Source organism: Eurosta solidaginis, chromosome X (assembly GCF_040869045.1).
Source record: "Eurosta solidaginis isolate ZX-2024a chromosome X, ASM4086904v1, whole genome shotgun sequence".
NCBI lineage: Eukaryota > Metazoa > Arthropoda > Insecta > Diptera > Tephritidae > Eurosta > Eurosta solidaginis.
The window spans coordinates 5,817,291-5,831,619 of record NC_090324.1 but is presented as its reverse complement, the minus strand read 5'-3'; the positions used below and the strand labels follow the sequence as shown (position 1 = coordinate 5,831,619).

The 14,329-nt window shown below is 43.5% G+C and overlaps 1 protein-coding gene across 1 annotated transcript in view; it reads left to right on the top strand.

The window, feature by feature from the left end:
- The window catches only part of Ca-alpha1D (Ca[2+]-channel protein alpha[[1]] subunit D), a 6,221,746-nt gene that overhangs the window by 1,217,501 nt on the left and 4,989,916 nt on the right, over window positions 1-14,329 (top strand). The gene's annotated exons all lie outside the window — the stretch shown is intronic.

Sequence of the window (14,329 nt, the reverse complement as noted above, 5' to 3'; positions counted from 1 at the left end):
ATATTACACTGAAAGAAAAAAAAATTTTTTAATTTTTTTCTAAATTTTTTTTTTCAAACTGGGAAAACACTTCAGAGACCAAGCGATTAAAAAAAAATTTTTTTTGAGAAAGGTAGATTTAATATATATAACATATCTGAAAACTAGAAGGGTGTTTTTTTCTTTTTTTTTAATTTATTTAAGTAAATGCATCTCTTGGTTACTTTCTGATATTTTGATATCACGCGTAAACTAATCAACCGATTTCAAAAATTTTTATACCGTTAGAAAGGTATTAAAATCAACTCCTTGTAAAAAGAACCAATTCTGTGTTTCCCGGGTTGACCGGCAATCCACATGATTCAGCCCACCTAGCCACAGTATCCAGCTAGCCCTGCAGAACATCGCGCAGGCTGCCCAGAAAGTTGCCTCTGACTAGGATAGCGAGGTCATCTGCATAGGCAACCACCCGACAACCATTGGCTTCCAGCTCCACGAGAAGCTCGTTGACTGCCACAACACAGAGCAGAGGAGATAGGACACCCCCTGTTGCGTACCCCTGCAAACCTTCCTCCTAATTATGGCCCCTCCCCACTCCGCTGCGACAATTCTGCCGCATATAAGTTTGTTATAAATTCAACCAGAGCCGCTTCGACTCCTAAACCCACCAGAGCTCTTTCGATTGCCCCCGGTAAGACATTGTTAAAAGCCCCCTCGATGTCTAGAAAGGCACCCAGAGAATACTCTTTATATTCTAGAAACCCCTCTGTTTGCTTTACAATCGAATTGAGAGCCGTTTGCGTCGATCTGCCTTTGCAGTACGCATGCTGTGAAGCCGACAGTAACCCCCCAGGTATCCTTTCCCGTGGGTACAGGTCAATCAGCCGCCCAAACGTCTTAATAAGAAACGTAGAGAGACTAATTGGCCTGAAATCCTTAGGTGACACATGAGAGCTCCTGCCGGCCTTCAGAATGAAGATGACCCTAACCGTGTGCCACGACTTAGGGATATAGTTAAGCCTGAGGCAGTTAGTGTAGAGGATGGCCAACCAGCGGTAGGAAATCCCTAAAGACTTTTGAAGTTGCGCAGGAATGATGCCATCCGGGCCGGGTGGCTTATAAGGCTTGAACGAATTTATAGCCCAGGATATTTGACTTTCCCGTAGTGGAATGGCAGGCATTTCTACATGGCCAGCAACCGCCGACTACGCAAGCGAAGATCCCTGTGCAACTGGGACATCAGGAAAATGATTGTCCTGTAAAAGTCTCAGGGACTCCTCGCTACTCATCGACCAGTCCCCACCATCATCTCTCAGATACCCCCGAGGGGGTAAGCCTCGCGGATTCATTGCAGCCCTCTACGTTTTCGCAGAAGCTTCGCCATGAATCTCGCTTGGCTATCCTTATTTCATAATTATAAATCCCCAGAGCTCCCAGTCCTAGGGTAGTTTACTCCTCGTGGCTCTGTTAAAGAGCCGCCTACTGGACGCTCTTAGGTCGTCAAGGGAATAAGACCACCAGGGCGGCTTGCCCTTACCCCTGTAAGTTTTCAGTGGGCAGGACTGTTGAAAGGCGCTATTGCTTGCCGAGGTTAAGTTTTCCACTAGAGCATCTATTTCAGATTCGGACAGGTCCGAACCAATGATAGGCGCCTCAGGCAATAGCTCTCCCAACTTCCTACAATACAAGTCCCAGTTGGTACTTTTAGGGTTCCTAAAAGATATTTTACCGGGACGTTCTTCGTTCACCGAGAACTGAATATATAGGTGATCAGAGAAGGAGTGCTCGTTGAGAACCCTCCAGCCAGATATCCGATATTCCAGTTCTCTGCTAACCAGGGTGAGGTCCAGGACCTCCTCCCTTACCGCAGTAATAAAAGTCGGGTCATTCCCCCTATTGCATATACAAAGTCCCTCATCTACAATAAAACTAAATAAAGACTCACCTCTAATGTTCGTATCCGGGCTCCCCCATATGCTATGGTGTGCATTAGCATCGGCACCTATGATTACGCCAACACCTCTCCGCCTTGCTTCAGCGGTGATTTCGCACAGTATCACGGGTGGTGATCCCGTTACGTCCCCATGGAGCATATACGCTGAGACCACCCACAATTCGTTACTGCCTCACTCGAGGCAGACCGTGGTTACGTCAGCATTGCTGAAATTAGAGAGAATAAAAGCTTTAAATTCCTTTTTAATAAGCACACAGGATCTAGGCCTAACTGCCTCCCCATGCACCAAGGTGTTGAATTTTTCCGTCCTTAATCCAGAAATTTTTCCGCCGTTACTACTCAGCCATGGCTCCTGGACAAGGACTATATCCACTCCGCCTTTCTCAAGACAGAGCAATAAGTTTGCGGAAGCCGCCTTAGAATGCTGAAGATTGATTTGACGGATTTCCATCAACACCACTCTTCTTCTTCTGCACCCCATCCTTGGCGGCTTCGCCCTCGGAGACTAGGAGATCATCCTCCCCTCAAAACAGACGATTTACACTGATGACGGATCCCGCCATCGATGATTCGCCCTCGGAGGCTAGGAGCTCCTCCTCTGCCCTATCAGCCAGACGACTAGCACTGATGACAGATCCCGCTATTGACGGGACGTCAACAGTGCTTTCGCTGTCCAAATTAGCGGGGTCAGCATTCACAACCATGGGTAGTGGCTCCCCTGCGGACGCCTTCACCCCCCGAACAGTCTCTGAGGGAGAGGAACCATCTCCCCTTTAATCGGCGTGGTAGATTTTGAGAACCACACGCTCAAGGCCATAGGAGATAACCCCTTCGTGTCAGAGAGAGGACCGGTGGACTCTGCGTTTAGCAGAATCAGCACTTGCCGACGTGGCCCAACGGCCTCCTCTACTCTGAGGACCCTCCAGTTATGCGTCGGAAGGTTCGGGTTGCAGTAACGCATTAATTCTAATATTTTCTCCTGCTGAGAGGGCCCCGCAGGCAACCACACTCGAGCCCTCGGTCGAAGCGGGAGATCCCTTCAATCCACGGTCTCGAGTCTGGCTCCCCTCCAGACCTCCACAACCAAAGAAATTATTTTCTAAAAGATACAGGCCGACCGCTCGTCAGCACAAGTAATCAGTCTAAATCCATGATACCACCCCGAGTATTCGAAGCATGGCCGCGGATCTGGGCTCTCCATAACAGCGGTCATATAGGCCGCTGATATGGCGCTGGCGACCCACGGCCACTCCTCTCGGGAGATGGCACCATCCTCGCTACCGCACCTACACCACCAACTTAACGGCGACGGAGCCGGAACGTATCTTGAGGCCCGCCATGGTTTCAACGGGATGGGGGCAAATGCAGCATTAGCATACCAGCCATTTCGATAGGGTTTCTCACCGACCTACTAAGGTGGCAGAATACCGCACCTTCCAGCCCAAAGTCATCAATTCCTATACATAGTCAAAATCAAAGTCCCTAACAATCCAGTTCGTCACCGCTGAGTACCGATATTGACCGTTAACAGGGTCCTCCCTCCCCTGAGCTCGGCACAATGACTCAGGGGTGCGGGTTTTATCGAGTTGTCCTCTCTAGATCCGCCATTATCAGTAGAAGCAGGGGAACCTCGTGCAGGACGTGATAATCAATCACGTGTGACAATTCGTCACTATGGTACGTCACCACGTATGATATCCAAGCCAAGTATCTTAACCCCCAAAGAAGAGAAGGAAAGGGAAAAGAATAGGAAAGGGTGGAGAGAAGAAAATAGAAGGGAAGAGACGATTAGAGAAGGAAAGGGAACAAGTGCCGACTTTATAGAGATTTTTATGCTGATTCCAACGGTATATTTCTTTTTTGGTGCAAATGAAAGGTTTGGGGGTAATTCCATGTCAAAAGGCGAATTTATGAATTTTTCAAATCAAAATATCTCCGAAACTGGTGGATGGATTTCAAAAATTAAATAATCGAAAAATAACTTTAAAAAATACCTTTCATCTGATGTATATATATCTTTAACTTTTCTAGTCTTTATTTACCAAAAATTTGAAAAAGCTCTGTTTTGGTGGAAATTTTTTGGAAGTTTGGCTTTATCGAAAAAAGTGCCTTTTCTTAGCGATATTCGAACCGCCACGGTTATACCACACACCGGACTTAGCATGGCGTAGCCCAGGGTTATTTTTTAGAAGCGCGGCCGAAGGCCTCCTTTGCAGAAAGGTGTTCTACGCATAATTACTGTGCATGGCGCAGCCGATGTTGGATCGGCTAAGGGTGTTCTACGCAGAATTACTGTGCATGGCGTAAAAAGGTAATGAAATTATCTTCAACACGACAGTATTAAAGTATTTTGCCAATAACAAATTTTTTCGACTTATTATTCGATTTATGATAAGTTGGCAATCATTTTCCCATAAAAACGTAATTTTATTATAGAAATTTCTTCTAAATATAGATGTTTTATATATCAAACAAAACCTTGTTTTATTACCTATCTAAAGACATTACAATTTTCATCAGATTGACTCAATAGTTTAAAAGATATTTTGTTTAAAAAAAAGTAAAATTTACCTTTTGACGTGGAATTACCCCTATAGTTATTACTTGCACCAAAAAAAAATTATACGGTTGAACTCGCCGTAAACACCACTACCGATACCCATATAAATTTCTTTAATTTGACAAATGTAAGGAAAGGGTGGAGAAGAGAACGAAAGGGAAGAGAAGAAAAGAGAGAAGGGAAGAGAAGATGAGAAAAGACTGCGCCTAAATAAAAGTGAGAATTCAAATATTTGCCAGCATCACCTTATTTGGATAAATAGACGTATTCTCCTCACTTTTAATATATTAAATTGCAAAATATTCAGTAAATTACAAAAAAAATGTAATTGTATGTTTATTTAAATTTATGTTGAGCCGACACCGCTTTGTATTTATCTTAACAGAGAACAACAAAGGTAATTTTCATTGTTGCTGAGGTGGCAACACTGTTCACTTTCATGTGTCTTCATTTGGACACAAATTTTTTGCAATATTTGTGTTGATATTTTATAAGTAAATTAGTGAAATTTAACATAGTTTTTTCGTTAATTCGTGCAAGTTAGATTATGTTAAAATACTATGTATAAAAAGTAAAGTCATGTGTAAAGTCAAACGTGCGGGAACAATATGTATCACACAAACATGTTTTTCGCCGAAAACTTTTAAATGGGTAAAAAAAGTTAACTTCCGCTTTCGGATTCTTAATATAGACGTAAATGGGCGTCTTTTGATACCTCACTCGAAAATATTGGCCCAACTTTAGGGTGGGGCCGCTAAACTGCACTACTACCATTGAGAGTATGTATACTTTTTTCAATTATATGCAGTGCTTCCACTTTTTTCATGTTCCGTGTTTGTGAAGTAAACGAAGCGTATATATAAAAAATATTACAATATAATGGTCAATTAAACCAAATTACACAAATGTTCAATGTTTACTTTCACGGAAAAGAAATAACAGCTCTTTTTTGTTATCCATAGAGATGCAAAACTATCGATGGCACTATCGATAGTTTTATTTTAGAAAAACCATCGTTTTTTTTCTGTCGGTTGTTAGGAGTGTTCGATCTCATGAGCGTTTTGACTTAATCTCATGCACATACAAATTGTATGAGAGCAACCAAAATTGAATTTACTGCAAAAAAAGCTAACGCGCTTTCCAATTTTCGTTCTGCGTACTTTTCGGTGTGATGTTTGCACACGTGTTTTATGTTGTCGCATTGCATTCTTATTTCGGTTAGGGCATAAAAAGTTCATTTATGTTATGCAAACGCATTGCGTTTTTATAAGGTTGGCCTGTAAAAATGTCGCCTTAATCTAAAGATTTTGCCGCATAGTTATAAACAAAATGAAAAAGGTTCCAAATTAGTTTTTTACATAATTTCCTTTGTGCTTTCTGACAAAAAAAAAAATTATCTAACCTTAACACCTATTTAATTTTGATTATGACGATTGGCCAGTGAAATAAAAAGCCACAGAGAACTTCGGTCCACAGGCACATGTCAATTATAATATTTTTTACGGATACTGTTTAGGCAGGATGCCTAACTTTTTCCGCATCTGTCTGCGTTCCCTCCAATGCAACCCTGCGAAGCGATACTCGATACTCGAATTAATTTGTAACCACCCACACCATCACCGCCACATGCATGTGCATGCATGTACATGTACGTGTATGTGTGTTTTTTGTCAGCACTCATGCATATGCATGTCGGGGTTGATGTGTGGGTGCCTTTCCCCTCCAAAACGGAGGATTTTGCGGGTCAACGGTTGTAGCTTGCTATACAACCGGCCTCTTGGATTTCAACAGCCGTACAGCACGCATCTGCCGCCAACGATCTCTGCCGTTCCGATCACAATAAATTCAGGTAATATTGTAACCAACTAATTCATATAGTTATACAATAAACCACATATATTATAACGAGAAATCTCGTATATTTGCTTATTTTCTATTCCATACACCTATTCCCACTGAGATCGACCCCGGTGCGCCCACCTACCTCCAGGAGCACACGCACCCCGGCCGAACATTTGGTCCACCTTCACCAGGAATTTGGAATACAGTACCTATATACAGTCCACATCACAAGATACCATAGCTGACCGCACACACTTCAGAATTCCTAACATAAAAAGTTAGCCGGAGAATTTTTGCCACAACCACAAAAAGTATATTATTTAATACCAGCGTGCAAAACACTGAGCAAGCGACAGCCAGCTTAAGCCATCAGCAACACCACAAGTCATCTTGCCACATCATCACCAGAACATACAAATCACCAAAAAGTTCACAGTAAGTGCAATATTTCTTGCCACATTTTTTTTTGGTTAAAATAATAAATAAAAGTGCGAAAAATCGATCTAAAGTGCCATACGTGATTGTAGTTAACCGCGAAAAGTGTGAAAAAACTGTGTAGTGCCAAAAAGGAAAATAAGTACAAACGCGTTGCCTTAACGTCGTTTAAGATCCCTTGTGACTATCTGGTCTGTCCCCCCACCAGCGGTAAGGCTCTCCAGACACAGCACAGGGAAGAGGTGCACATAACCTCACTTTCAAAAAAAATTCACGCCATTCGACTGCGGCAAAATTCTATTTCTTTTGCGACACTATTATTTTCACTAATTTCTCTAATTAATCTTGTTACACAGTTTTGTTCTTTGTTGCATAACATTTATTTCACGGTTTCACACTTTTCGTCGAGTTTATATCAACGCGCGCACTTATTTTATAGTAAAATTGAAGGTTGAAGTGGCGAGTGGCGCCCCTTTACTTCGCACAATACACATTGGTGTTGATTCCCCCTGCTCCTTGTTTTAAGGCACAAGTAATCTGCAAAGTCAGACAAAAATAAACAAATTAAGAGTAATAAATCAATTTTGCGTAATTTTAATAGTTGTTGGTTGGGTGATTCGCTCAGGTTTTCAAGTTTTATATCCCTTGATTAATTCGCTCTCCACTTTTCAACCATGAACATGGACTCCTACATTAGATTGGCCGATCGAATAATCGAATTCGAGGCCGATTTTAATGATATCAATGCGGCTCTGCACACTGTACACACTCTTGCAATACAGCAAAAAGAGTTGCAGGCCAAGTGGGAAAAAGCAGAGAACGCCCTAGAGGAGTTGCTTGGCTCTGACACGCTCGACGCAAAGAAAATTGCAGCGGTCAAGATCAAGCATAAAGCGGCATATGCCGTATTCCTGAGATGCATGTCGAACATGGCTGAACTTCAAGCCAAATTGAAGGAGGAAAAAGATAGGGCAGTCAAACCTGAGGGAGAACGCGCGCGTGAACACAGTATCCGCCTGCCAGCTTGCGATACTGAGGTATTCAAGGGCGACCACCTATCTTGGCCAACGTTTCGTGACCTGTTCATGGCCATATACAAAAACAACAGTCGCCTAAGCCCGGTAGAAAAGTTGTTCCACCTCAATCAGAAAACTCAAGGTGAGGCAAAGGACATCGTCAAGAAATGTCCCTTGACAAATGAAGGCTTCGAAACAGCCTCGAAAAATTTATGTGAGAGAGAATAAACGGATTCTCGTAAACTCACAACTACAAATTTTGTTTAATTTAAAAAAGATAGATAGCGAGTGCGGCAGCTCAACCAAAACCTTACAGCGCGACATAAATAATTGTTTAGCATCCTTAAAAACACATCAGATCGATGTTTCAAATTGGGATGCGATCATCACATATTTATGCTCGACAAAATTACCCGAAAATACGTTGGCTCTATGGGAGCAGAGCATTGACCACAAGACAGACATATCCAAGTGGGAGGATATGGACAAATTCTTGTCAAATCGTTTCCAGACACTTGAAACCGTGTCTGGTTTTACAGGGAATGCCACTTCTAAAGTGCAAAAATCAAACACGTCGCGCCAGTCGACGGAAAACCCTACAAAAAGGCTTGGTGCTTTTCAAACCAAAGTAACCAAGCAAACAACAAAATCAATGTGTAAAATGTGCAAATCTACGGAGCACAGATTACGCAACTGTTCACGTTTTTGCGATTTAAACCCGGTAGAAAGGATTAAATTCGTCAAATCCACAAATGGCTGCCTGAATTGTTTATCCCCAGGACACACAGTGACGAAGTGCACCAGTTCATACAACTGTTCCAAATACCACTCTCGTCACCACACGCTCCTGCATGCGGACACACTTCATCAACCGGCTGTACGAAATCCCTTCAAAGATGCGGATAATGCCCCATCAACTTCGGCACAGGCAAGGAAAAGACAGGAATCGGGACAACCACCTTCCTCTGCGAATCAGAATGTCAAATCCTGCCATGCCAATTCCAGCACAGGCGTGCTATTAGGAACTGCTCGCGTACACATTCACCATAATGGTACCGACATCTCCGCGCGGGCATTAATTGATTCTGGGTCTGAATGTTCCTTTATAACTGAAAGACTGAAACGCAGAATCAATTTGCCAGCGAGGAAAATGCATGCCCATGTTTCAGGCATCACAAATGCGGTGTCAGCTCAGGTGAAAGAAGCATCCAACATCGAATAACGTTCACCAGTGGATCCTTGCTTCAGCCTGACTACACCCGTACTAGTTCTAGCGAAACTCACTGGGAATCTTCCATCCTGCCATATCAACGCAATGACTATGCAGGCATTCCCAGACTTGGTTTTGGCAGACAAGAGGTTCTACGTCAACGAAGACGTAGACCTCATACTTGGCGGAGGCATTTATCCCCAAATTATAATGAGCGGTATAAAGAAGAATGTGTTAAACACGCTCTTAGCCCAAGAGACAGTGTTCGGTTGGATACTAACCGGTCGTATCGAATCACCGAATCCAACGAAGAGCATTATGTCTTTCTACAACGAGGTTGCGTTAGACAATCAACTCAAAGCTTTCTGGGAGGTAGAAAATGTACCCAAAAATAAAATATTAAACGAGGAGGAGAGGTATTGCGAACAACTATTTAAAGAAACAACGCAGCGAAGTGAGAATGGAAGGTACATCGTGTCACTACCATTCCGGCAGGATTACCCTAACAATATTAACTTAGGACCATCCCTGAAGCGCGCATGCTCTCAATTCTTCCGGAATGAGGGGCGGCTAATAAAAAACCCAGATTTAGGTAAGGAATATGTTCGGGTGTTGTCAGAATATGAAACGCTCGGACATATGGAAAAATTGAACAGAAATATCCCATCCGACGATTCGGATCATTACTTCCTGCCCCACCACGCCGTTATTAAAGCGGAAAGTACCACTACAAAGGTACGCGTAGTATTCAATGCCTCGAGCCCTACGGCCAACGGTAATAGCCTAAATGATATTCTACTCCCAGGCCCAGTTCTACAAGCCGATCTACCCATCCTTATCTTACGATGGAGATTATACCGTTTCGTCTTCAATAGCGACATCGAAAAGATGTATCGACAAATTTGGGTGAACGAAAATCACACCAAATTTCAACGTATTGTGCATCGCACTTCCCCGAATGACCCTATTAGTCTTTACGAATTAAAGACGGTTACCTTCGGAGTGAATTGCGCTCCATATCTCGCGATAAGAACGCTCCTACAACTGGCTGACGACGTCGCAAATTCACACCCTACAGCGGCTAGCATACTAAGAGAGAGTATGTACGTAGATAATATTTTATCTGGAGGACACACAATAGCGTCAACCATCAAAGCAAGAAACGAGATTCGCGAAGCCTTACACTCAGCTGGCTTTCCATTACGCAATTGGACTTCAAATTGTAAGGAAATTCTAAAGGACATCCCCAAAATGGATTTGCTCAGCGAGGATTTCTTAGCGTTCGAAGAAGCTAGTTCGGTAAAAGCCCTGGGAATACGATGGAACGCTCACTCAGACGTATTTTATTTCAAGGCAGGAACCCTGGAAAATGGCGAAAACATCACCAAACGAGCAGTCCTATCCGCTATCGCTTGCGCCAATGGTCATTGTGGCAAAAACACTCATGCAGAGTATTTGGTTGGAAGGCACCGCTTGGGACGACCCAGTATCGACCAGTACGCTGGAAAAATGGAAAACCTTTACCGACCAATACCATGAGATCGATAAAATAAGAATACCTAGATGGGTCAACTTTTCACCAGGAACCGACATCGAGATCCATGGATTTTGTGACGCATCCGAGAAGGCTTATGCAGCAGCCATTTACATGCGCGTCAAAACGGATGATAATGTCTGCACAAACCTGCTTCTAGCCAAAACCCGAGTAGCCCCAGTGAAAACTCTATCTCTTCCACGATTGGAACTTTGCGGCGCCGTGCTGTTAGCGGAAATCGCCGAATCAATTTTCAGGAACCTTAAATTGGGACCAGTGAGAATTCACCTGTGGACGGATTCAACGATCGTCCTCGCATGGATAAGGAAACCGCCTTGTTCCTGGTCCACTTTCGTCGCACATCGGATCACCAAGATCATCGACATGGTCGGAAATAAGGACTGGTTGCACGTGAACTCAGAGTCTAACCTAGCAGATTTAGGTAGCAAAGGATTACCGGCGTCTGAATTGGTCAACAATTCGTTGTGGTGGCAGGGACCTTCTTGGCTGCAAGAAGACACTTCCCAATGGCCAGCACAAGAAAGTGACTACATCCGCTCCGTAGAAGAAAAGAGGGCGAAGACCTGCGCAACAACAACAGTAAATACTACCGATGTTCTCCAACGCTTTTCAGACCTACCTAGGGCTTTACGAGAGCTCTCATACGTTATGAGGTTCTACCGAAGAACTCACCCCAAAACAAAAAAAATCATTTCAGGTCGAGTCACCTATCAGTAACCCAACTCTTAATTAAAATATATCAGAAACAACATTATAGTTCTGAATATAATGATCTAAAGGCCGGAAAACCAATTGCAGGGAAAAGTGCAATACTCTCACTTAATCCCTACCTAGACCAACATGGCATCATTCGGGTAGGAGGGCGACTCGGGGCGTCAAAGGACTTAGCTTTTACTGAACGCCACCCAATCCTCCTCCCATACAACTGCCGTTTATCCCGTCTGACAGTCCTAATGTTTCATCAACAAAGTCTGCATGGGGAAAACCAACTCATGTTACGTCTGATACGCACCCAATACTGGATACCTAACATCAAAACCATGATTAGGGCAACCATTCATAATTGTAAAACCTGCAGTATTCACCGAAAACAGGCGCAGTCCCAACTTATGGGTACCCTTCTCTGCGAACGGACTACTTTTCCCCGCGCGTTCACCAATACCGGGTAGACTTTGCGGGGCCTTTCGACATCAAAAGCTACCGCGGTAGGGGATGTCGACTGTCAAAAGGCTACGTATGCCTTTTTGTCTGTTTCTCCACTAAGGCCATCCACTTAGAAGCCACTAGTGACCTTAGTACTCCATGCTTTCTCGCAGCCTTTGCGCGTTTTATCGCGAGAAGAGGATGTCCGAAAAACATCTACTCCGACAATGGTACAAACTTTGTCGGAGCTTCAAGATCTTTACGATCCGAGTTTAAAGCCTTCCTGACAGAAAGCCGAGACAAAACACTCTCAAAGTACAATCATCAAGCATTAAGCTGGCATTTTATTCCCACCGCTGCTCCACATATGGGCGGCTTGTGGGAGGCGAGAGTGAAGAGCTTCAAAAGCCGCTTCAAAAAGATCGCGTCTCCCCATAAGTACACCATGGAGGAGTTCCAAACCCTTTTGTGCAGGATTGAGGCGTGCCTCAACTCGCGCCCACTCAGTCCAGGGTCGAATGACCCAACGGATCTGGAACCACTAACCACAGGACATTTCCTAACGGGCAGCCACCTACTGGCTCCGCCAGAACCAGATGCTAGTGAGAGCTCTGCCTCAATGATAAATCGGTGGCAGAAACTCAAAGCCCTCCATCATACTTTCTGCAAGCGATGGAAGGTGGAATATCTATCCGAGCTTCAAAAACGAGTGAAGTGGAAGCATCCCAAAAAGTGGGAGATCTCGCCGTCCTCAAAGAGGACAACTTATCTCCCAACGAATGGAGGTTAGGTAGAGTCGTCAACGTACACCCCGGCGAAGATAACCGAGTACGTGTAGTCGACCTCATAACCGAGAAGGGTCAAGTCAGACGACCTTTGGTCAAACTGATCCTTCTCCCTACGGAGATCGATTGTGAGAGGACCACGGGCTCCTCTTAACAATCCCTCCTTTCCTCCCCATCCCTCTTTTCAAAGAAATCTACCCTAACCTAACGCAGATCCTCTATCTGCCACAGAACCTAGAGGGACTCAGCCCATTCTACCCTTAAGCTTCCAAAGCAAACCCAAATTCACTCGCTCTCCCATAACGAGGACACCAGAAACCATCCCAATCACTCGTTCTCCCATAACGAGGACACCAGAAACCATCCCACTCATTCGTTCTCCCATAACGAGGATACCAGAAAAGCCCTCACGCAGATCCCCCATCTGCCACAAAATCCTTATGTGTAATATTCAAAATTAAACCCCAAGTCACTCGCTCACCCCGAGCGATGACCTCAGAACCCTTACGCAGATCCGTTGTCTCCCACAGAATTTGAATGCACTCGGCCAACAGGAATTTGTCAAAATTTCCCGAGTCAAGATTTGTCACAAAACCGCCCCAGATTAGAATTAGATTGAAGAGCGCTTCATCTCGGAATGGTTTTCATTAACCTTTTCTTACGACCAAATGCATTGCACTTATGCTCATATTAGGAGGTTTGGCAACAAATTTGAGATAGTGCATTTTGAATAAAATTCTAACGTCTGGCATTCTTCAAACAATTTCTGGAAGAATGACCTACCCGACGTGACTTTTATCAATTTACGAAATATTTAGCAGAAAACGAAGTATTGGCATTTCCAAATTTCTTATGGCTACTAACATACTCCCAAAGACACGTGTCTACTACAATTCCCTGAGAAAAAAAGGGGATTACCTTTACCGGAAACATCTTGAAAAAGGAACAAGCAAATAAAACCAAACTATATAGTCGGAATCGTTTGCAAAATTTGTATAGTTATTTTTTTCAATTTTTGTGTCATTATTCGCGAGCCGCTGAATCAATCAATTTTAAAAGGAATTTACCACAATTGTACAAAATCACCAACCCAACCCCATGTTCAAAAAAAATTGTTTGATGGTTCAAAAAGCCTTTTTCTGAAAACCCTGCAATTCCCTATAAATAGCCAAGGATACAGTTTTCATAAAGCGATTTATTTCTATGGCTAGGAATAAGCACACGCTAATTATAGATATCACTCACCAATAGCTCATTCCAATTCCGGGCAGTCATCATCAGTGCCAACTGTGATTGAGTCCTTGCGTTTTTTTTTAAGTGAGGTGCAATGAGTTAATCCACCAGGTAAAAAGTCGATTACGATCTTCCTGAAATCGAAAATCAAAGGAAAGATAAAATTGTAAAAGTAAAACCACTTAATATCGAATAACAGAGACCTGTAGGCTAATGGTCATCAGTCAGAGTTTTCAAGTATTGTCCGCTGGCTGTATCCCAAATGCGACAGCGTCCGTCATAACTGGAACTCACAATCAATAAACCATCACGATTGAAATGAACGGCTGGCACAGGGTCAGAATGTGCTGGCAGAGGTGTTAAACACTTGCCAGTGCGCACATCCCAAATACTGCCAGACACAACCAAATTTGATTGAGGGTGAATGTGGCCACAGAAGACAAAATTGCTATGTCCTTTTAGAGAACATCTGCCCGAACTCAGCTCCCCTCTTTTTTAACCATTTTATGGTCACTGGCGCTTACCAAAAGACGTGAATCAGATGATCAGGCAACATCGCTTATACCAAGCTTATGACCGGATATAGTGTTCTCAAATTTGCCATCATATGCGCCCCA